This window comes from Pseudophryne corroboree, chromosome 5, assembly GCF_028390025.1.
Source record: "Pseudophryne corroboree isolate aPseCor3 chromosome 5, aPseCor3.hap2, whole genome shotgun sequence".
NCBI lineage: Eukaryota > Metazoa > Chordata > Amphibia > Anura > Myobatrachidae > Pseudophryne > Pseudophryne corroboree.
In genome coordinates, this window is record NC_086448.1 from 57,583,626 (window position 1) to 57,606,903 (window position 23,278).

The 23,278-nt window shown below is 47.9% G+C and overlaps 1 long non-coding RNA gene across 1 annotated transcript in view; it reads right to left on the minus strand.

Moving 5' to 3' along the window:
• LOC134927175 (uncharacterized) overlaps positions 1 to 23,278 on the minus strand; it is a 326,054-nt gene that overhangs the window by 60,841 nt on the left and 241,935 nt on the right. The gene's annotated exons all lie outside the window — the stretch shown is intronic.

Below are 23,278 nucleotides of genomic sequence, written 5' to 3' on the forward strand. Positions count from 1 at the left end.
TTGCTGTCCTCAAACGTCTCGGCATGAGCCCTTCAAAGTTAGTATTAGCCATTAATGTTAGCAGAACGTCCTCAGGTGGGTCACAAGGTCAAATTGCCTGCGGGAAATGGTTTGATACACAAAAATGATAGTACTTAATTGCCCAATGGCATTATATAATTATGATTTAAGGAGCCCATATATGCTGCTATTTGACAGATAACTAAGCTGATTTAGACCTAATTAGCCTCCTCTCACCAGGGTAACAGACGATGACTGCATATGGACATATCTGCAACCATCGTCCATCCGTTCTAATGGTTCTATCAGCTATAGATGTTGAGTGCTCAGTGTGTCTCATTTTGTGTATTGTATGTATCTACTGTATATAGATCTACCTACCTATCAGTATGCACATTATAAAATCCGTCTCCTGGTGGTCGGGAAGTAGCCACAGAAGTGATTTGTGATGTCATATTGCAGAGGGGGCTTTTATATGTTGGGGCATTATTAATCATGTGTACTCAAAGAGCTGCTACAGACTGTGGCTAGGGGCTGGCACAGGTCGGCTAGTGCTTAATTTAGCCAGGGCCCTACCGATGCTGATGAGAACGGTGTAGCTGCCCAAGGCCAAGGTGGCGGCAGTTTTACCGCCCCGTCAACACCTGTCTGCAGCTTATAGGGCGCCTAGGGGGGCACCCTGCTGCTTAAAGAAGTGCCCAGCTCACTGTTCCTGTGACTTTATGATGCCAAATGCACTCTGGATGGCACTGGACAGCCCGCAGTGCAGAAGTACCCTGGAGTGCATTGGTACGGCACTGCTTGGTCATTCACCAGTGACATCATCACGGACCTGTTTTGCTATTTAACTGTACTTGTTGTCATACTATAATAATGACATGCTTACCTATATATTTAATAAACGCTGTTGCCAAACTAATAACACTGCCAACATTACATAATGTTTGCTCTAGTCCATTTACCGCATGGTACTCCTGTTCTGATCAATGTAATATCTCCAGCAATGAGATATATGTGAAAATAAACACATCTATTCTGCCAACTGACAAATTAGGAAACAATGTATCTATCCCGCATTGTACTATAACTACCTGTATATATGAAATATATGCCAGTAAAACACATATCAGTATCTGCAGAAGAAGGAAAAGGCAGTGTAGCATCTTATAGCGCAGGGCCAAGTCCTACACCATAATTAGTAATTACACTACTTTTCAACTATATTTATATATGGTAAAGGGGCCACCTTGTGATCCTAATCCCTTCTGTCTGGGAATTTGCAGTTTAAGACGTTGACATGTAAAGGCTATTACATAATTGCTTCATTCAACAGTAAAAAGGCATTAAAATCAAAGCTGTAATCTGTACAGTAAATATGAAGGAGGAATAATACGCTCGTGTTTAGATGCCTACACATAAAAGCACCCTTTCATTTTCAGACCCTTAAATAACAATGTGAATAAAGCAGATTATACTCTGGCAGAATTCGCTAGGGATGAGCACATCGGCACAGCCAGAAACTGCACCAAGGCTGCAGGGATACAAGGTTATGGAAGCGGAGGGCTGTGCGCCAGGTCTCACAGACACAAGGACTACCTTGCAGGGTGGGCTGCAGGACAGGTCTGCAGGAAGGGTAGCCAATCGGCCACACAGGGTAAATACATAGAACCCATGGATAATTCAATCATTAATACAGTGTAAAAATTCCTAATCATGGCTTGGTGATGGTATATGATATATATATATATATATATATATATATGAGTTGGTTACGGGATCACGGTGGTCGGTAATCCCAGTGGTCAAAATGCCGACGCCGGAATCCCGATCGTCAGAATGCCGCGGGATTCCAATTACATCCCAGATATATATATATATAATTTGTATATATACATATAATCAAACTGTAAGGGTTGTGTCTGTACATAGAATTTATTTTTTTATTTTCTAGAACTATACTTCAAGGACAGTGGTTCCCAAACTTTCTTGAATCACAGCGTCCTAGAGTTTTGGCATTTTTTGTCACGGCACCCCTAGGCTAAAAAATGTTTTATTAATAAATCTGGAAAAAAATATTAAATGAAGTAAACTGTGCTTACCCGTCATCCTTAGGGCCAGTTACGTGGTGGGGGACAGTTCTGCTTCTGATTCTCCACGTTTTATGATTGGCAGCCACTAGCGCTGGTTTTACCTATCACTTTGAAAATAAATAATTTGATTTGGTCCTGAACCACCAATTAGAGGCACCCCTGCAAGAGCCTTGCGGCACCCCTTGTTGCCTAGGCACACAGGTTGAGAACCATTGTATTATGGACTGTTTATAAACTATGGAGACAATTTTATTTTATTTTTCATATTTTTTGTCTGTCTGTTCGTTCCAGCATCACGCAAAAAATACTGGATAAATTGGGAAGGCGTTTGCACTATTGTAAAGCTTAGTGACCTAGAAAGAAACTGCGGTATGTATGATCTCCTCAGGGAGAGGAAATACCAGACATTTGATGCTCGGCGCACTGAAAGTTGGTGTTCTGATCATGCTTCGGCCAAAGTTATGCAATGGTACCGGACTTAAAGTGACTGGTCTGCAGAGGAACTTCATTGAGGCAGAGATTCTAATGGGATGTGGTGCAGGTGACACTGTATTTATATGACATATACCCTTTGTCACCAACAATTTTGCTTTTCAATTCAAGCGCCTGCAGTTTCCTGTAAGCGCCTACTTCGCTATGATGATCAACAAGTCGCAGGGGCAAACGCTCAGGGCTGCAGGCGTAGATTTCAGGACCAGCTGCTTCTCCCATAGGCAGCTTTACGTGGCTTGCTCATAAGTTAGTAGCCTCAAGCATCTTTTTGTGTTAATCCCTGAAGGAAAAACTGCAAAGACATTTTGCGATCAATGGTGGTCACTCCGAGTTGATCGCACGCCTCCGATTTTCGCTGCACTGCGATCAGGTCTCTACTGCGCATGCGTATGCACCGCAATGCGCAGGCGCGTCGTGCGGGTACAATGCGGATTGTTGCTGAGCTATGGATTTAACGAACAATCCATACGCACAGCCGATCGCAAGAAGATTGACAGGAAGAAGGCGTTTATGAGTGTCAACTGACCATTTTCTGGGAATGGTAAGGAAAACGCAGGAGTGTCCAGGCGTTTGGAGGGCGGGTGTCTGACCTCAATTCCAGCACCAAAAAGATTGAAGTGATCGCAAGGGCTGAGTAAGTTCAGACTTACTCTGAAACTGCACAAAATGTTGTTGCAGAGCTCGGCTGCACACGCGTTCGCACACTTGCAAAGTGAAAATACACTCCCCCGTGGGCGGCGACTATGCGTTTGCATGGCTGCTAAAAACAGCTAGCGAGCGATCAACTCGGAATGAGGGCCAATGTGTACAACATAAAATTTACATCACAATATTAGAAGCCACGGGCAAACACTTTATTTTTTGCCATCAATGGCACGGCCTCAAATACTGCACCATTGGCGGTGCCAACTCACTGACTAAGGTCTGTGCATGTGCAGCCCTCAACCATCAATAGCTAAACAATCGATGGGTTTTAACTGATGGTTTAAAACCACTGACCATCGACGGTACAGACTTCGGTGTACATCATTATCTGCATAGCGCATGACAAGGCATCTTAATAAATAATGACTCCTTGTTATGACACTTTAAAGCTTATCGCTCCTTTATTGACTTATACCAAAGTCTGACAAAAATCCCCAATGGAGAGATGTGAGAGTATATCGCAGGCGTAACATCATATAAGCAGGGTTAATAGAGTCATGGGCCGAGATGTAATGATGTTCGCGGGATGCCGGCCCAGCTCGGACATTTTTTTAAAGGGGCAATCTGGTTTAGCCTTGTAAATGATTACCTCTTTAAAAAAAAGTTGTCGACTTCGGCCGACATCCCGCACGGACGCTGAACTCGGACTTCGGGGGTAATTCCAAGTTGATCGCAGCAGGAAATTTTTTAGCAGTTGGGCAAAACCATGTGCACTGCAGGGGAAACAGAAGTAACATGTGCAGAGAGAGTTAGATTTGGGTGGGGTGTGTTCAGTCTGCAATCTAATTTGCAGTGTAAAAATAAAGCAGCCAGTATTTACCCTGCACAGAAATAAAATAACCCACCCAAATCTAACTCTTTCTGCACATGTTATGTCTGCCCCCCCTGCAGTGCACATGGGCCCTCATTCCGAGTTGTTCGCTCGGAGATTTTCATCGCATCGCAGTGAGAATTCTCTTAGTGCGCATGCGCAATGTTCGCACTGCGACTGCGCCAAGTAACTTTACTATGATGAAAGTAAGTTTACTCACGGCATTTTCATCGCTCCGACGTTCGCATTGTGATTGACAGGAAATGGGTGTTACTGGGCGGATGCACGGCGTTTTAGGGGCGTGTGGCTGGAAACGCTACCGTTTCCGGAAAAAACGCAGGAGTGGCCGGAGAAACGGTGGGAGTGCCTGGGCGAACGCTGGGTGTGTTTATGACGTCAGCCAGGAACGAAAAGCACTGAACTGATCGCACAGGCAGAGTAAGTCTGAAGCTACTCAGAAACTGCTAACTCGTTTGTAATCGCAATATTGCGCGTACGTCGGTCGCAATTTTAAGAAGCTAAGATTCACTCCCAGTAGGCGGCGGCTTAGCGTGTGTAACTCTGCTACATTCGCCTTGCGAGCGAACAACTCGGAATGAGGGCCATGGTTTTGCCCAATTGCTAAAAAAAATCCTGCTGCGATCAACTTGGAATTACCCCCTTCATTACATCCCGGCCATTATCTGAGTCTGGCTGGCACAGTTCTCTTTAGCGTGACAATATCACAGCTCATTAGAATGGTTTGTATGGGGTGACTGATCGCTACAAGATTCGGTCATTGTTAGTCTTTATTATAGCCTTTGGGGCTGCCCATAATAAGGCGTTTCTGTCTTCATGGTAGGAGGTATGTGGAGGCTAATCTGGTGAATTATGCGCCTTATACCCCACAGCGAGCATTGCTGGGATTTCTCTCACACGAACGAAGAATTGCAAGACAACAGAAACGAGTATTAGTGCGTCGGCTGCAAAAGTCATTTCTCTAACGTCCTAGTGGATGCTGGGGACTTCGTAAGGACCATGGGGAATAGACGGGCTCTGCAGGAGACTGGGCACTCTAAGAAAGAATTAGGACTACTGGTGTGCACTGGCTCCTCCCTCTATGCCCCTCCTCCAGACCCCAGTTAGAATCTGTGCCCGGAAGGAGCTGGGTGCATTTTAGTGAGCTCTCCTGAGCTTGCTATTAAGAAAGTATTTTTGTTAGGTTTTTTATTTTCAGAGAGCTTCTGCTGGCAACAGACTCTCTGCTACGTGGGACTGAGGGGAGAGAAGCAAACCTACTAACTGCGGCTAGGTTGCGCTTCTTAGGCTACTGGACACCATTAGCTCCAGAGGGATCGAACACAGGAACCTAACCTTGGTCGTCCGTTCCCGGAGCCGCGCCGCCGTCCCCCTCGCAGAGCCAGAAGACAGAAGCCGGCGGGTTGAAGCAAGAAGACGTCAAAATCGGCGGCAGAAGACTCCTGTCTTCATATGAGGTAGCGCACAGCACTGCAGCTGTGCTCCATTGCTCCCACACTAACCCACACACTCCGGTCACTGTAGGGTGCAGGGCGCAGGGGGGGGGGCGCCCTGGGCAGCAATTGAGTCCCTCCGCGCAAAAAGCAGCATATATACAGCTGGGCACTGTAATATGCATGAGCCCCCGCCATTATTTTTACACAAAATCGCGGGACAGAAGCCTGCCGATGAGGGGGCGGGGCTTCTTCCTCAGCACTCACCAGCGCCATTTTCTCTCCACAGCTCCGCTGAGAGGAAGCTCCCCAGGCTCTCCCCTGCAGAAGAAGAGGGTGAAAAGAGAGGGGGGGCACATAAATTGGCATAAAAAACAATATATACAGCAGCTACTGGGTTAACACTACGTTACTGTGTGATTCCTGGGTCATATAGCGCTGGGGTGTGTGCTGGCATACTCTCTCTCTGTCTCTCCAAAGGGCCTTGTGGGGGAACTGTCTTCAAATAGAGCATCCCCTGTGTGTGTGTGGTGTGTCGGTACGTGTGTGTCGACATGTCTGAGGTAAAAGGCTCCCCTAAGGAGGAGATAGAGCAAATATGTGTGTGTGAGGGTGTCTCCGTCGACAACGCCGACACCTGTTGGATTTGTGTAATTAAGTGAATTTATTGCACAAAAGAGTAGAGAACAGACAGGAAATCTACCCATGTCTGTCACTCTGTCGCAGAGACCTTCAGTGTCTCTCAATGCTCACTATCCAAAATAATAAACACTGATGTCGACACAGAGATCGACTCCAGTGTCGACTACGATAATGCAAAGTTACAGCCAAAATGGCAGAAAAGTATTCAATATATGATTATTGTAATAAAAGATGATTTGCATATCACTGATGACTCATCTGTCCCTGACACAAGGGTACACATGTTTAAGGGGAAGAAAGCTGAGGTAAATTTCCCTCCTCTCATGAGGAAAAAGAGCGGGAATCTCCAGACAAGAGACTGCAGTTTCCCACAAAGAATTCTCAGGCAGTATCCTTTCCCCACTAGGGCCAGGATACGATGGGAATCTTCCCCTAGGGTGTCACGTTTGCCCAAAAGGTAACCTGTAACAGCTGTTCTCAGGGATCCTGCAGATAGCGTGCACATTCTGGTATACTACTTAGACCGGAGATTGTGTCGGCATGGGTTTATAGCGCTGGGGCAGCGTGGACAGGTACCTTATCAGCAGAAATTGAGACCCTAGTATGTAGATATATATAGATATATGTATATATAGATAGATATATAGATATATTAATGCTGTCTTAAGAGATTTATATATATATATATATATATATATATAAAACATGCCCAAAGAGACATGAGTACACTGGGTTCTAGAGACAAGCTATGTCGGTTTCTGCTTGACGTGTCCTGTAGAATATGCAATGGACAGATGATGCCGACTTAAGAGGCATATGGAAGGCTGAGGATTGTGTGGAGAAGGGTTCTCGGACCTGGTCTCCACAGCTATAGCTGGTAATTCTGTTGTTTTGCCTTATATTCTTGCACAGCCTAGGAAAGCACGACATTATCAAATGCAGCCTTTAGAACAAAGAAACAAGAAAGTCCGAGGTGCGTCCTTTCTTGCCAGAGGCGGGGGCAGAGGAAAGAAGCTGCACAACACAGCTAGGTCCCAGGAACAGAAGTCCTCCCCGGCCTCTACAATAATCCACCGCATGTCGCTGGGGCTCCACAAGGCGGAGCTAGGCCCGGTGGGGGCACACCTGCGTAAGTTCAGCCACAAGTGGGTTCACTCCCTGTTAGATCCCTGGGCAATAGATATTGTGTCTCAGGGATGCAAGTTGAGCTTTGAGAAGATGCCACCTCACCGACGGCCCTGCCGGCTTCCCCCCCACGAGAGGGAAACAGTGTTAACTGCAATTCACAAATTGTATCTTCAGCAGGTGGTGGTCAAGATTCCTCTCCTTCAACGAGGAAAGGGTTACTATTCGACCATGTTTGTAGTACCGAAACCGGACGGTTCGGTCAGACCCATATTGAATTTAAAATCCCTGAACATATACCTGAAAAGGTTCAAGTTCAAGATGGAATCGCTCAGAGCGGTCATCGCAAGCCTGGAAGGGGGGGATTTTATGGTGTCTCTGGACATAAAGGATGCATACCTTCATGTCCCCATTTATCCACCTCATCAGGCGTACCTCAGATTTGTGGTACAGGATTGTCATTACCCATTCCAGACGTTGCCGTTTGATCTGTTCACGGCACCGAGAATATTTACCAAGGTAATGGCAGAAATGATGGGCTTCTGCGAAAGCAAGGAGTCACAATTATCCCATACTGGGACGATCTCCTCATAAAGGCGAGGTCCAGAGAGCAGTTGCTGATCAGGGTAGCACACTCTCGGGAAGTGTTGCAACAGCACGGCTGGATTCTGAATATTCCAAGGTCGCAGCTGATTCCTACGACGCGTCTGCTCTTCCTGGGCATGATTCTGGACACAGACCAGAAGAAGGTTTTTCTCCTGGCGGAGAAGGCTCAGGAGCTCGTGACTCTGGTCAGAGGCCTCTTAAAACCAAAACAGGGGTCGGTGCATCAATGCACGCGAGTCCTGGGAAAGATGGTGGCGTCTTACGAAGCCATTCCCTTCGGCAGGTTCCATGCGAGGAATTTTCAGTGGGACCTGTTGGACAAGTGGTCCGGATCGCATCTTCAGATGCATCGGCTGATCACCCTATCCCCCAGGGCCAGGGTGTCTCTTCTGTGGTGGCTGCAGAGTGCTCACCTTCTCAAGGGCCGCAGGTTCGGCATACAGGACTGGGTCCTGGTGACCACGGATGCAAGCCTCCGAGGATGGGGGGCAGTCACTCAGGGAAGAAACTTCCAAGGGCTGTGGTCAAGTCAGGAAACTTGTCTGCACATCAATATCCTGGAACTAAGGGCCATATACAACGCCCTGAGTCAAGCGGAGCATCTGCTTCGCAACCAACCGGTGCTGATTCAGTCAGACAACATCACCGCAGTGGCTCATGTAAACCGCCAGGGCGGCACAAGAAGCAGGGTGACGATGGCAGAAGCAACCAGAATTCTTCGCTGGGCGGAGAATCACGTGCAAGCACTGTCAGCAGTGTTCATTCCGGGAGTGGACAACTGGGAAGCAGACTTCCTCAGCAGGCACGACCTAAACCCGGGAGAGTGGGGACTTCATCAAGAAGTCTTCACACCGATTACAAATCGATGGGAACTGCCACAGGTGGACATGATGGTGTCCCGCCTCAACAAAAAGCTACAAATGTATTGGGCCAGGTCAAGAGACCCTCAGGCGATAGCTGTGGACGCACTAGTGACACCGTGGGTGTTCCAGTCGGCTTATGTGTTTCCTCCTCTTCCTCTCATACCCAAGGTGCTGAGAATCGTAAGAAAAAGAGGAGTGAGAACAATACTCATTGTTCTGGATTGGCCAAGAAGGACTTGGTATCCGGTACTGCAAGAAATGTTCACAGAGGACCCATGGCCTCTGCCTCTCAGACAGGATCTGTTGCAACATGGGCCCTGTCTGTTCAAAGACTTACTGCGGCTGCGTTTGACGGCATGGCGGTTGAACGCCGGATCCTAACAGAAAAAGGCATTCCGGATGAGGTTATTCCTACGCTAATAAAGGCTAGGAAGGACGTGACGGCTAAGCATTATCACCGTATATGGCGCAAATATGTCGCTTGGTGTGAGGCCAGGAATGCCCCTACAGAGGAATTCCAGCTGGGCCGTTTCCTTCACTTCCTACAGTCGGGAGTGACTTTGGGCTTAAAATTGGGGTCCATTAAGGTCCAGATTTCAGCCCTATCCATTTTCTTTCAAAAGGAACTGGCTTCTCTTCCTGAAGTTCAGACGTTTGTAAAGGGAGTGCTGCATATTCAGCCCCTTTTGTGCCACCAGTGGCACCTTGGGATCTTAACGTGGTGTTGAGTTTCCTGAAATCACACTGGTTTGAGCCACTTAAAACCGTGGAGTTAAAATATCTCACGTGGAAGGTGGTCATGCTATTGGCCTTAGCTCCGGCTAGGCATGTGTCAGAATTGGCGGCTTGTCATGTAAAAGCTCCTATCAGGTTTTCCATATGGACAGGGCAGAATTACGGACTCGTCCGCAATTTCTGCCAACGGTGGTGTCATCCTTTCATTTGAACCAACCTATTGTGGTGCCTGCGGCTACTCGTGACTGGGAGGAGTCCAAGTTACTAGATGTAGTGAGGGCTTTGAAGATTTATGTAGCCAGAACGGCTGGAGTCAGGAAAACTGACCCGCTGTTTATCCTGTATGCATCCAACAAGCTGGGTGCTCCTGCTTCAAAACAAACTATTGCTCGCTGGATCTGTAACACGATTCAGCAGGCTCATTCTGCGGCTGGATTGCCGCATCCTAAATCAGTGAAAGCCCACTCCACAAGGAAGGTGGGATCTTCTTGGGCGGCTGCCCGAGGGGTCTCGGCATTACAGCTTTGCCGAGCAGCTACTTGGTCGGGTTCAAACACTTTTGCAAAATTATACAAGTTTGATACCCTGGCTGAGGAGGGCCTTGTGTTTGCCCATTCGGTGCTGCAGAGTCATCCGCACTCTCCCGCCCGTTTGGGAGCTTTGGTATAATCCCCATGGTCCTTACGGAGTCCCCAGCATCCACTAGGACGTTAGAGAAAATAAGATTTTACTCACCGGTAAATCTATTTCTCGTAGTCCATAGTGGATGCTGGGCGCCCGTCCCAAGTGCGGACTTCTTCTGCAATGCTTGTATATAGTTATTGCTTACATAAGAGTTATGTTATAGTTGCATCAGGGTTGATCTGATGCTCTGTTGTTGTTCATACTGTTAACTGGGTAAGTTATCACAAGTTATACGGTGTGATTGGTGTGGCTGGTATGAGTCTTACCCTGGATTCCAAAATCCTTTCCTTGTAATGTCAGCTCTTCCGGGCACAGTTTCCTTAGCTGGGGTCTGGAGGAGGGGCATAGAGGGAGGAGCCAGTGCACACCAGTAGTTCTAATTCTTTCTTAGAGTGCCCAGTCTCCTGCGGAGCCCGTCTATTCCCCATGGTCCTTACGGAGTCCCCAGCATCCACTACGGACTACGAGAAATAGATTTACCGGTTAGTAAAATCTTATTTTTACAATCACGGATTTATGATTGTCCGGTAGCACATTAGCTAAGACAGGTCTGATCCAGGCGTCCCGGAAAATTTTATTTTTTATTGCTAACTAGCCCCAAGAATAATTTGCTGATAACTGCGAAATGCGTCGGAAGCAATGACACTTATCAGGGATAAATTGGCATTGGTCTTAATAGATCCCTCAGTGAACATATCTGATGTTCAATTTACAACGGAAGCTTATCTCTTTTAGGGGGGGTAATCAATTAGTGCTGTTTTTTCGACCAGTCGAAGAAAATGGCACTTTTCGCCCGTTTTTAGGTGGATTTTATATTCGACCTAGTCAATGCCGTGCCGTTTTCTCAACTGGTCGAAAAATCCGGCACTGGCGAAAATCACATGTATTGGTGAATTCACCCATTTTTGGCACAGTTTTCTCCCATGCTGATTCGACAAAAAAAAAAAGTGAGACGGCAAAAATGGATTAAAAAATGGGCGAAAACTACTGCAATTGAATACCGTGTTGAATTAGTGCCGTTTTGTCGACCAGTCGAAAAAGCAGCACTTAATTGAATACCCCCTTATTCTTTTGTACAATTAAGTTAACCGGATACTTTACTTAACTTACATTGCTACCAGAGACCAAGCAACTTTGTGATTGGATGTTTATTGTATTATCGCACAGCGCTTAAAGCTTCTATATAATAGATATATATTTAGGCTTCCATTATTTTTATAACTTTAATTGCTGCATCATTAATTACAGGGGAAAGTAAAGAGCTAGTGGGGCTAGTGAGACTTTGCTGCAGAAAATACCTTGTCTACAGATCCTGCACGGACCCCTCTTATGTACGTGTGGATATACTGTACCTGCCTACAGGTTTCACATCAAAGATCTTAATATTACACAAATCCTTTGTACATGACTCTACCTGGGGTAATGCCACGGCTGCATATGCTTCTGATTCCCAGGTAAGCTGTTCCATGATTACCATGCATGACATTGTTCCTACGATGCCCATATAAATGCATTATGAATATGGACATATTAGGAACAGTCAGATGAGTCTGGAGACGGGGGTGGTCCACTTTAATTAAAGGAACAAGAACTCTGTGCCCAAAGGTTACTCACAGAGCATCCAGGCTTCGGGGTATCTGGTGGACCTGCACCCACCACAGATGCTCCCCTCACTTCTGTGCACGAGGCCAGATTCAGAGAGGTACACAAATGCAGTCGCAGCTGGGAATCTGTACGCAACGGCCGTGTGGCTATATGATAATGTTGCAGCCGGTAGGAGTTGTATAGAGACACACATAATCGTCTCTTATCTGCCACTTGCACACAAAGACGCAACGCTATGGTCACAGGAACTAAGACGCTGAAGACATTTCTACTGTGTAACAAGCTCCGAAAATGTCTGCGTTTTTGCCACCACTCCCCCGTTACCTCCCTCAAATGGTCCCCGACTGTCAATCACGTTGCGAATAACTCCTCTCTGGGACTTCAGTCACATGCCCATCGCGGCACATGCGCAGTACGACAGACACACATGAGCAGACCACCGATAATCGATCAACTACGAAAAATAAGATTTTACTCACCGGTAAATCTATTTCTCGTAGTCCGTAGTGGATGCTGGGGACTCCGTAAGGACCATGGGGATTAGCGGCTCCGCAGGAGACTGGGCACAACTATAAAGAAAGCTTTAGACTACTGGTGTGCACTGGCTCCTCCCACTAAGACCCTCCTCCAGACTTCAGTTAGGATACTGTGCCCGGAAGAGCTGACACAATAAGGAAGGATTTTGAATCCCCGGTAAGACTCATACCAGCCACACCAATCACACCGTATAACTCGTGATACAATACCCAGTTAACAGTATGATAACAACTGAGCCTCTCAACAGATGGCTCATTAATAACCCTTTAGTTAGGCAATAACTATATACAAGTATTGCAGACAATCCGCACTTGGGATGGGCGCCCAGCATCCACTACGGACTACGAGAAATAGATTTACCGGTGAGTAAAATCTTATTTTCTCTAACGTCCTAAGTGGATGCTGGAGACTCCGTAAGGACCATGGGGATTATACCAAAGCTCCCAAACGGGCGGGAGAGTGCGGATGACTCTGCAGCACCGAATGAGCAACTCTAGGTCCTCCTCAGCCAGGGTAACAAACTTGTAGACTCTTGCAAAAGTGTTTGAACCCGACCAAGTAGCAGCTCGGCAAATTTGTAAAGCCGAGACCCCTCGGGCAGCCGCCCAAGAAGAGCCCACTTTCCTCGTGGAATGGGCTTTTACAGATTTAGGGTGCGGCAGTCCAGCCGCAGAATGTGCAAGTTGAATCGTGCTACAGATCCAGCGAGCAATAGTCTGCTTAGAAGCAGGAGCACCCAGCTTGTTGGGTGCATACAGGATAAATAGCGAGTCAGTTTTCCTGACTCCAGCCGTCCTGGAAACATATACTTTTCAGGGCCCTGACTACGTCCAGAAACTTGGAATCCTCCAAGTCCCAAGTAGCCACAGGCACCACAATAGGTTGGTTCACATGAAAAACTGATACCACCTTAGGAAGGAATTGGGAACGAGTCCTCAATTCCGCCTTATCCATATAAAATACAGATAAGGGCTTTTGCATGACAAAGCCGCCAATTCTGATACACGCCTGGCCGACGCCCAGGCCCACAGCATGACCACTTTCCACGTGAGGCATTGTAGCTCCACGGATTTAAGTGGCTCAACTCAATGCGACTTCAGGAAATCCAACACTACGTTGAGATCCCACGGTGCCACTGGAGGCACAAACGGGGGCTGACTATGCAGCACTCCCTTAACAAAAGTCTGAACTTCAGGCAGTGAAGCCAGTTCTATTAGAGCCGAAATCTGGACCTTAATGGAACCCAATTTTAGGCCCATAGTCACCTCTGACTTGTAGGAAGTGCAGAAATCGACCTAGCTGAAATTCCTCCTTTTGGGGCCTTACTGGCCTCACAGCACGCAACATATTTCCGCCATATGCGGTGATAATGGTTTGCGTTCACTTCCTTCCTAGCTTTAAATAGCGTAGGGATAACTTCCTCCGGAATGCCCTTTTCCTTCAGGATCCGGCGTTCAACCGCCATGCCGTCAAACGCAGCCGCGGTACGTCTTGGAACAGACAGGCCCCCTGCTGCAGCAGGTCCTGTCTGAGCGGCAGAGGCCATGGGTCCTCTGAGATCATTTCTTGGAGTTCTGGGTACCAAGCTCTTCTTGGCCAACCCGGAACAATGAGTATAGTTCCTACTCCTCTCCTTCTTATTATTCTCATTACCCTGGGTATGAGAGGCAGAGAAGGGAACACATACACCGACTGGTACACCCACGGTGTTACCAGAGCGTCCACAGCTATTGCCTGAGGGTCCCTTGACCTGGCGCAATAACTTTGTAGCTTTTTGTTGAGGCGGGACGCCATCATGTCCACCTGTGGCCTTTCCCAACGGTGTACAATCATTTGGAAGACTTCTGGATGAAGTCCCCACTCTCCCGGGTGGAGGTCGTGTCTGCTGAGAAAGTCTGCTTCTCAGTTGTCCACTCCGGGAATGAACACTGCTGACAGTGCTAACACATGATTTTCCGCCCATCGGAGAATCCTTGTGGCTTCTGCCATCGCCATCCTGCTTCTTGTGCCGCCCTGTCGGTTTACATGAGCGACCGCCGTGATGTTGTCTGACTGGATCAGCACCGGCCGGTGTTGAAGCAGGGGTCTAGCCTGACTTAGGGCATTGTAAATGGCCCATAGTTCCAGAACATTTATGTGTAGGGAAGTCTTGGAAGTTTCTTCCCTGTGTGACTGCCCCCCAGCCTTGAAGGCTGGCATCCGTGGTCACCAGAACCCAGTCCTGTAAGCCGAATCTGCGGCCCCGTAGAAGATGAGCACTCTGCAGTCACCACCACAGCGACACCCTGGCCCTTGGAGACAGGGTTATCCGCCGATGCATCTGAAGATGCGACCCGGACCACTTGTCCAACAGATCCCACTGGAAGATCCTTGCATGGGACCTGGCGAATGGAATTTCTTCGTAAGAAGCTACCATTTTTCCCAAGGCTCGCGTGCATTGATGCACCGACACCTGTATTTGTATTAGGAGGTCTCTGTCTAGAGACGCCAACTCCTTGGACTTCTCCTCCGGGAGAAACCCTTTTTATCCTGTTCTGTGTCCAGAACCATACCCAGGAACAGTAGACGCGTCGTAGGAACCAGCTGCGACTTTGGAATATTCAGAATCCAGCCGTGCTGTTGTAGCACTTCCCGAGATAGTGCTACTCCGACGAACAACTGCTCCCTGGACCTCGCCTTTATAAGGAGATCGTCCAAGTACGGGATAAGTACTTCGGCCATTACCTTGGTAAATACCCTCGGTGCCGGGGACAGACCAACGGCAACGTCTGGAATTGGTAATGACAATCCAGTACCACAATTTTGAGGTACACCTGGTGAAGAGGGTAAATAGGGACATGCAGGTAAGCATCCTTGATGTCCAGTGATATCATGAAATTCTCCAGGCTTGCAATAATCGCTCTGAGCGATTCCATTTTGAACTTGAACCTTCGTATCTAAGTGTTCAAGGATTTCAATTTTAGAATGGGTCTTACCGAACCATCTGGTTTCGGTACCACAAACATTTTGGAATAGTAACCCCGGCCTTGTTGAAGGAGGGGTACCTTGATTTTCACCTGCTGGAAGTACAGCTTGTGAATTGCCGCCAGTACTACCTCCCTTTCTCCGAGGGCAGCAGGCAAGGCTGATGTATGGTAACGGCGAGGGGGAGTCGCCTCGAACTCCAGCTTGTATCCCTGTGATACTACTTGCAGAACCTAGGGATCCACCTGTGGGCAAGCCCACTGGTCCCAGAAGTTCCCGAGACGCGCCCCCACCGCACCTGTCTCCACCTGTGGAGCCCCAGCGTCATGCGGTGGACTCAGAGGAAGCGGGGGAAGATTTTTGATCTTGGGAATTGGCTGTCTGGAGCAGCTTTTTTCCTTCTTCCCTTGTCTCTGTGCAGAAAGGAAGCGCCTTTGACCCGCTTGCTTTTCTGAAGCCGAAAGGACTGTACCTGAAAATACGGTGCTTTCTTAGGCTGTGAGGAAACCTGAGGTAAAAAAATTTCTTCCCAGCTGTTGCTGTGGATACGAGGTCCCAGAGACCATCCCCAAACAATTCCTCACCCTTATAAGGCAGAATCTCCATGTGCCTTTTAAGGCAGCATCACCTGTCCACTGCCGGGTCTCTAATACCCTCCTGGCAGAATGGACATTGCATTAATTCTGGATGCCAACCGGCAAATATCCCTCTGTGCATCCTTCATATAAGACGACGTCTTTAATATGCTCTATGTTAGCAAAATATTATCCCTGTCTAGGGTATTAATATTATCTGACAGGGTATCAGACCACGCTGCAGCAGCACTATTTATGCTGAGGCAATTTTAGGTCTCAGTATAGTACCTGAGTGTGTATATACAGACTTCAGGATAGCCTCCTGCTTTTTATCAGCAGGCTCCTTCAAGGTGGCCGTATCCTAAGACGGCAGTGCCACCTTTTTTGACAAACGTGTGAGCGCCTTATCCACCCTAAGGGGATATCTCCCAACGTGACCTATCCTCTGGCGGGAAAGGGTACGCCATCAGTAACTTATTAGAAATCACCAGTTTCTTATCGGGGGAATTTACGCTTCTTTACACACTTCATTCACTCATCTGATAGGGGAACAAAACACTGGCTGCTTTTTCTCCCCAAAAATAAAACACCTTTTATGTGGTACTTGGGTTCATGTCAGAAATGCTTAACACATTTATCATTGCCGAGATCATGCAACGGATGTTCCTAGTGGATTGTGTATATATATATATAAACCTCGTCGACACTGGATTCAGACTCCGTGTCGACATCTGTGTCCGCCATCTGCTGATGGCCTTTGAGACGCCTGGGCAGGCGCGGGCTGAGAAGCCGGCTGTCCCACAGCTGTTACGTCATCCAGCCTTTATGTCAGGAGTTGACATTGTCGGTTTATACCTTCCACCTATCCATCCACTCTGGTGTCGGCCCCACAGGGGACGACATCACATTTATCAGCCTCTGCTCCGCCTCCACGTAACCTTCCTCATCCAACATGTCGACACAGCCGTACCGACACACCGCACACACACAGGGAATGCTCTGACTGAGGACAGGACCCCACAAAGTCCTTTGGAGAGACAGAGAGAGAGTATGCCAGCACACACCAGAGCGCTATATAATGCAGGGATTAACACTATAACTGAGTGATTTTTCCCCAATAGCTGCTTGTATACATAATTTGCGCCTAAATTTAGTGCCCCCCCCTCTCTTTTTAACCCTTTGAGCCTGAAAACTACAGGGGAGAGCCTGGGGAGCTATCTTCCAGCTGCACTGTGAAGATAAAATGGCGCCAGTGTGCTGAGGGAGATAGCCCCGCCCCTTTTTCGGCTGACTTCTCCCGCTTTTTCTGGAATACTGGCAGGGGTATTTTTGCATCTATATAGCCTCTAGGACTATATATGATGTAGATTTGCCAGCCAAGGTGTCTTATATTGCCCTCAGGGCGCCCCCCCCCAGCGCCCTGCACCCATCAGTGACCGGAGTGTGAGGTGTACATGAGGAGCAATGGCGCACAGCTGCAGTGCTGTGCGCTACCTTGGTGAAGACCGAAGTCTTCTGCCGCCGATTTTCCGGACCTCTTCACTCTTCTGGCTCTGTAAGGGGGACGGCGGCGCGGCTCCGGGAACGAACACCAAGGTCCGGTCCTGCGGTCGATCCCTCTGGAGCTAATGGTGTCCAGTAGCCTATGAAGCCCAAACTACCACCTGTTAGGTAGGTTCGCTTCTTCTCCCCTTAGTCCCTCGCTGCAGTGAGTCTGTTGCCAGCAGATCTCACTGAAAATAAAAAACCTAAATATACTTTCTTTCTAGGAGCTCAGGAGAGCCCCTAGTGTGCATCCAGCTCAGCCGGGCACAAGAATCTAACTGAAGTCTGGAGGAGGGTCTTAGTGGGAGGAGCCAGTGCACACCAGTAGTCTAAAGCTTTCTTTATAGTTGTGCCCAGTCTCCTGCGGAGCCGCTAATCCCCATGGTCCTTACGGAGTCCCCAGCATCCACTTAGGACGTTAGAGAAACATTAGGTGTGCATACACCTCTGGATAGGACCTGTCTGAGAAATGCTACGGCATGAGGGAGGAAAGTCCGGCCACGCTCTCATCACTCACGCCAACCATGGCAGGCGGGCACAGTGCTGGGCAACACTGAGAGAGGAGGTGGCGGGCGTGAGCAGGAACTTGTCGGATATCCTGAACTCCGGCACAGTGCTCCCCCATTTATAACACCCCACTAACTTACATGTAGGAGGGATTATTAGCATTAGGTCCAACTTTGCTAAAATCCCAATTTTTGACTCTGTTTTAAGACGTCGGTATAAAGAGGAAGCACTCCGGTAATTCCCTCTTGGGTTTGGAGTAACAGAATAGTCTCCAACGGAACCAATGTATAGATAGTGTCGAGACAATAGGTCAACACCATATTGTCATGGTCAAAAGGTCAACAGGTAAAAGGTAGAGTGCTTAAGATCTACCAGTTCAAAAAGGTCGACATTAAAATGGTCGACACAAGTTATTTGGGGGGGGGGGGGTTTCATATATTTTTCAACTTTCCTTGATTTACCACCAGGTGGACTATGAACGGGAATAGTAACCTGTGCTGAGCGCTGCGAGGAACCTTGCCCAAAGCGTGGTGAGCGAAACGAGCCCTCGAGTATATACATTTGCACTTATTGTGGTCACCTACGATGAAACATATCCAATAACACCCAAAAAAACTTTTAAAAAAAAGCTTGTCGACCTTTTTTTGTCTACCATTTCCATGTTGACCCTGTTGACCTTGTGACCCGTCGACCCCATATGGGGTCGACCTAATGACTGTCTATTTACGGTAGACCTTTAATTCCACACCCAGTCCCCAGACAGAAGGCGGTCACATTTCTATTGAACATCACACCTCTCAATCATGGGAGTGCCACCCTTGTTTTATTCCACAAACTGGAACTGGAGGTGCATTAATTCGCCTGCAGTACCTCTGTAACATTAAGAGGCCAAAGGAATAAACGTTCCAAGAATGAACCCAAGTCAGCACCGCGACCTATTTAAAAGGATGCAATTAAAGGACAAGAACATTAGGGAAAATATAGCAGACAAGTTTATTTTAAACCTTTTAAGAGGATTAGCTTGGCAATGTTAGTAAACTTTGCAACCTGCTGTTTAAGGTCGGAGTAACTGCCCTTATTTGCCCCTCATCGCTGCTCTCTCCTTCCCACACGGGATGCAGCATGGCAGCTGTCCCATGTCACGTAGAGGCGTTCCGGGGACACGCATCCCAGCTCTAAGCAGAGGAGGAAGATGGAGTCCTGGACATGTCAAATACGGCACCGCTCAGATAGAACGGCAGCACTCGCCATCTGAAAGGTTTTAGAAGTGCAATGCCGCCTAAGTGCACGTTGCGCAGTTCTTCTTCCACTTTGGTTTACTTTGTTTGCAGCTTTTAGCAGTTCCTAAACAGTGGAAGGAAATGATTAATACAAATGCCCTGTGTTTGTTTAATATTCAGCCAGAGCTTGTGAAATCCCACACGCCGGAGTGTGGAGCTGGGGATTAAGGAACATGAAGATGTCCTACAGTGCTCTATCAGATAGCTCAGAGGCTTTGTCTAACCAGGACTGCACTGTACCTAGAATTCTACCAACACTTTCACCTGGAGAAACTTCCATGCTGTAACCCATAGCCAAAGCTCTCTTGTCTACTGCCTGTGTCGGTGTTGTTGGTTGACAAATCACCCGTAATTTTGTGGGTTGACCCAATTTTCATGAGAATGCAGCTATCAATTCTTTAGTAATGATTAATAATGATGAATATTGGTTCAGGACAACAAAAGGGGCGCCTCCACTGTTTGTAGGCCACAGTTTGTAGGCCACAAAAACTCATAGGGGTCTATTCATGAAGCAGCGAAAAGTGTGGAGAAGTAAGCCAGGGGAGAAGTTGCTCATGGCAACCAATCAGCTGCTACGTATAATTTTATAGAATGAACTTTAAAAATGTTACCTCACCACTGATTGGTTGTCATGGGCAACTTCTCCACTGGCTTACTTCACTGTTTTCACTGCCTCATGAATAGACCCCTTAAATCTTTAGAAAAACAAGTTGTTTTTTTCAAAGCAGTTCAGCTATGCAGGAAAATCCTAGCGGCATACCTGCAAAGTAGCGGCACACCTGCAAAGTAGTCCCAGTTAGAGGGGATTGTACCGCAATCTAGACGTTTGTCCTGATTTGCTGGGGATAGTTGGGGGGGGGGGGGGGGGGGGGAGTTTCTTCTGAGATACGCAGTGGGGACAGATGCCATCACTCCGTGCAAAATGGTGTTTTGCACTTCCGTCAGGGTGGTCACACCCAGTAGGGCATATGGCAACACCCACGATGGGGCAGTTGCATTTTTTAATGAGTGACATTCTGTATTTTTTGGTAGTTATACAAAGGTGCGGTTATAGTGCTTGACACAGGGCAACATATAATAATGATAATGATAAATAAGAATTTACTCACCGGTAATTCTGTTTCTCGTAGTCCGTAGTGGATGCTGGGAACTCCGTAAGGACCATGGGGAATAGCGGGCTCCGAAGGAGGCTGGGCACTCTAGAAAGATCTTAGACTACCTGATGTGCACTGGCTCCTCCCACCATGACCCTCCTCCAAGCCTCAGTTAGGTACTGTGCCCGGACGAGCGTACACAATAAGGAAGGATTTTGAATCCCGGGTAAGACTCATACCAGCCACACCAATCACACCGTACAACTCGTGATATGAAACACAGTTAACAGTATGAAACAATAGAGCCTCTCAACAGATGGCTCAACAATAACCCGATTTAGTTAACAATAACTATGTACAAGTATTGCAGATAAACCGCACTTGGGATGGGCGCCTAGCATCCACTACGGACTACGAGAAACAGAATTACCGGTGAGTAAATTCTTATTTTCTCTAACGTCCTAGTGGATGCTGGGAACTCCGTAAGGACCATGGGGATTATACCAAAGCTCCCAAACGGGCGGGAGAGTGCGGATGACTCTGCAGCACCGAATGAGAGAACTCCAGGTCCTCCTCAGCCAGGGTATCAAATTTGTAGAATTTTGCAAACGTGTTTGCCCCTGACCAAGTAGCTGCTCGGCAAAGTTGTAAAGCCGAGACCCCTCGGGCAGCCGCCCAAGATGAGCCCACCTTCCTTGTGGAATGGGCATTGACAGATTTTGGCTGTGGCAGGCCTGCCACAGTATGTGCAAGCTGAATTGTACTACAAATCCAACGAGCAATAGTCTGCTTAGAAGCAGGAGCACCCAGCTTGTTGGGTGCATACAGGATAAACAGCGAGTCAGATTTTCTGACTCCAGCCGTCCTGGAAACATATATTTTCAGGGCCCTGACAACGTCTAGCAACTTGGAGTCCTCCAAATCCTTAGTAGCCGCAGGCACCACAATAGGCTGGTTCAGGTGAAACGCTGACACCACCTTAGGGAGAAACTGGGGACGAGTCCTCAATTCTGCCCTATCCATATGGAAAATCAGATAAGGGCTTTTACATGATAAAGCCGCCAACTCTGACACTCGCCTGGCTGAAGCCAAGGCCAATAACATGACCACTTTCCACGTGAGATATTTCAGATCCACGGTTTTTAGTGGCTCAAACCAATGTGATTTTAAGAAACTCAACATCACGTTGAGATCCCAAGGTGCCACAGGAGGCACAAATGGGGGCTGAATATGCAGCACTCCTTTCACAAATGTCTGAACTTCAGGTACTGAAGCTAGTTCTTTTTGAAAGAAAATCGACAGAGCCGAGATCTGTACCTTAATGGAGCCCAGTTTTAGGCCCATATTCACTCCTGCTTGCAGGAAATGCAGAAATAGACCTAGTTGAAATTCCTCTGTTGGGGCCTTTTTGGCCTCGCACCATGCAACATATTTCCGCCATATGCGGTGATAATGCTTTGCCGTAACATCTTTCCTGGCTTTAATAAGCGTAGGAATGACTTCCTCCGGAATGCCCTTTTCCTTCAGGATCCGGCGTTCAACCGCCATGCCGTCAAACGCAGCCGCGGTAAGTCTTGGAACAGACAGGGGCCCTGCTGCAGCAGGTCCTGTCTGAGCGGCAGAGACCACGGGTCCTCTGAGATCATCTCTTGAAGTTCCGGGTACCACGCTCTTCTCGGCCAATCCGGAACCACGAGAATTGTGTTTATTCCTCGCTTTCTTATTATTCTCAATACCTTTGGTATGAGAGGTAGAGGAGGGAACACATAAACTGACCGGTACTCCCACGGTGTCACTAGAGCGTCCACAGCTATCGCCTGAGGGTCTCTTGACCTGGCGCAATACTTCTCTAGTTTTTTGTTTAGGCGGGACGCCATCATGTCCACCTGTGGACGACCCCATTGATTTACAATCATTTGGAAGACTTTTGGATGAAGTCCCCACTCTCCCGGGTGGAGGTCGTGCCTGCTGAGAAAGTCTGCTTCCCAGTTGTCCACTCCCGGGATGAACACTGCTGACAGTGCTAGTACATGATTCTCCGCCCATCGGAGAATTTTTGTGGCTTCTGCCATCGCCGTCCTGCTTCTTGTGCCGCCCTGTCGATTCACATGGGCGACTGCCGTGATGTTGTCTGACTGGATCAGCACCGGCTGGTGTAGGAGCAGGGATTTTGCTTGACTTAGGGCATTGTAAATGGCCCTTAGTTCCAGAATATTTATGTGAAGGGCAGTCTCCTGACTTGACCATAGTCCTTGGAAATTTCTTCCCTTTGTGACTGCCCCCCAGCCTCGTAGGCTGGCATCCGTGGTCACCAGGACCCAGTCCTGTATGCCGAATCTGCGGCCCTCCAGAAGATGAGCACTGTGCAGCCACCACAGAAGAGACACCCTGGTTCGTGGAGACAGGGTTATTAAACGATGCATCTGAAGATGCGATCCGGACCACTTGTCCAACAGGTCCCACTGAAAAATCCTGGCATGGAACCTGCCGAATGGAATTGCTTCGTAAGAAGCTACCATCTTTCCCAGGACCCGCGTGCAGTGATGCACCGATACCTGTTTTGGTTTTAGGAGGTCTCTGACTAGAGAAGACAACTCCCTGGCTTTCTCCTCCGGGAGAAACACTTTTTTCTGGGCCGTGTCCAGAATCATTCCCAGGAACATTAGACGTGTCGTGGGGACCAGCTGTGACTTTGGGATATTCAGAATCCAGCCGTGCTGGCTCAGCACTTCCTGAGATAGTGCTACTCCCACTAACAACTGTTCCTTGGATCGTGCCTTTATTAGGAGATCGTCCAAGTATGGGATAATTAAAACTCCCTTTTTTCGAAGGAGTATCATCATTTCCGCGATAACCTTGGTAAATACCCTCGGTGCCGTGGAGAGTCCAAACGGCAGCGTCTGGAATTGGTAATGGCAGTCCTGTACCACAAATCTGAGGTACTCCTGGTGAGAATTGTAAATGGGG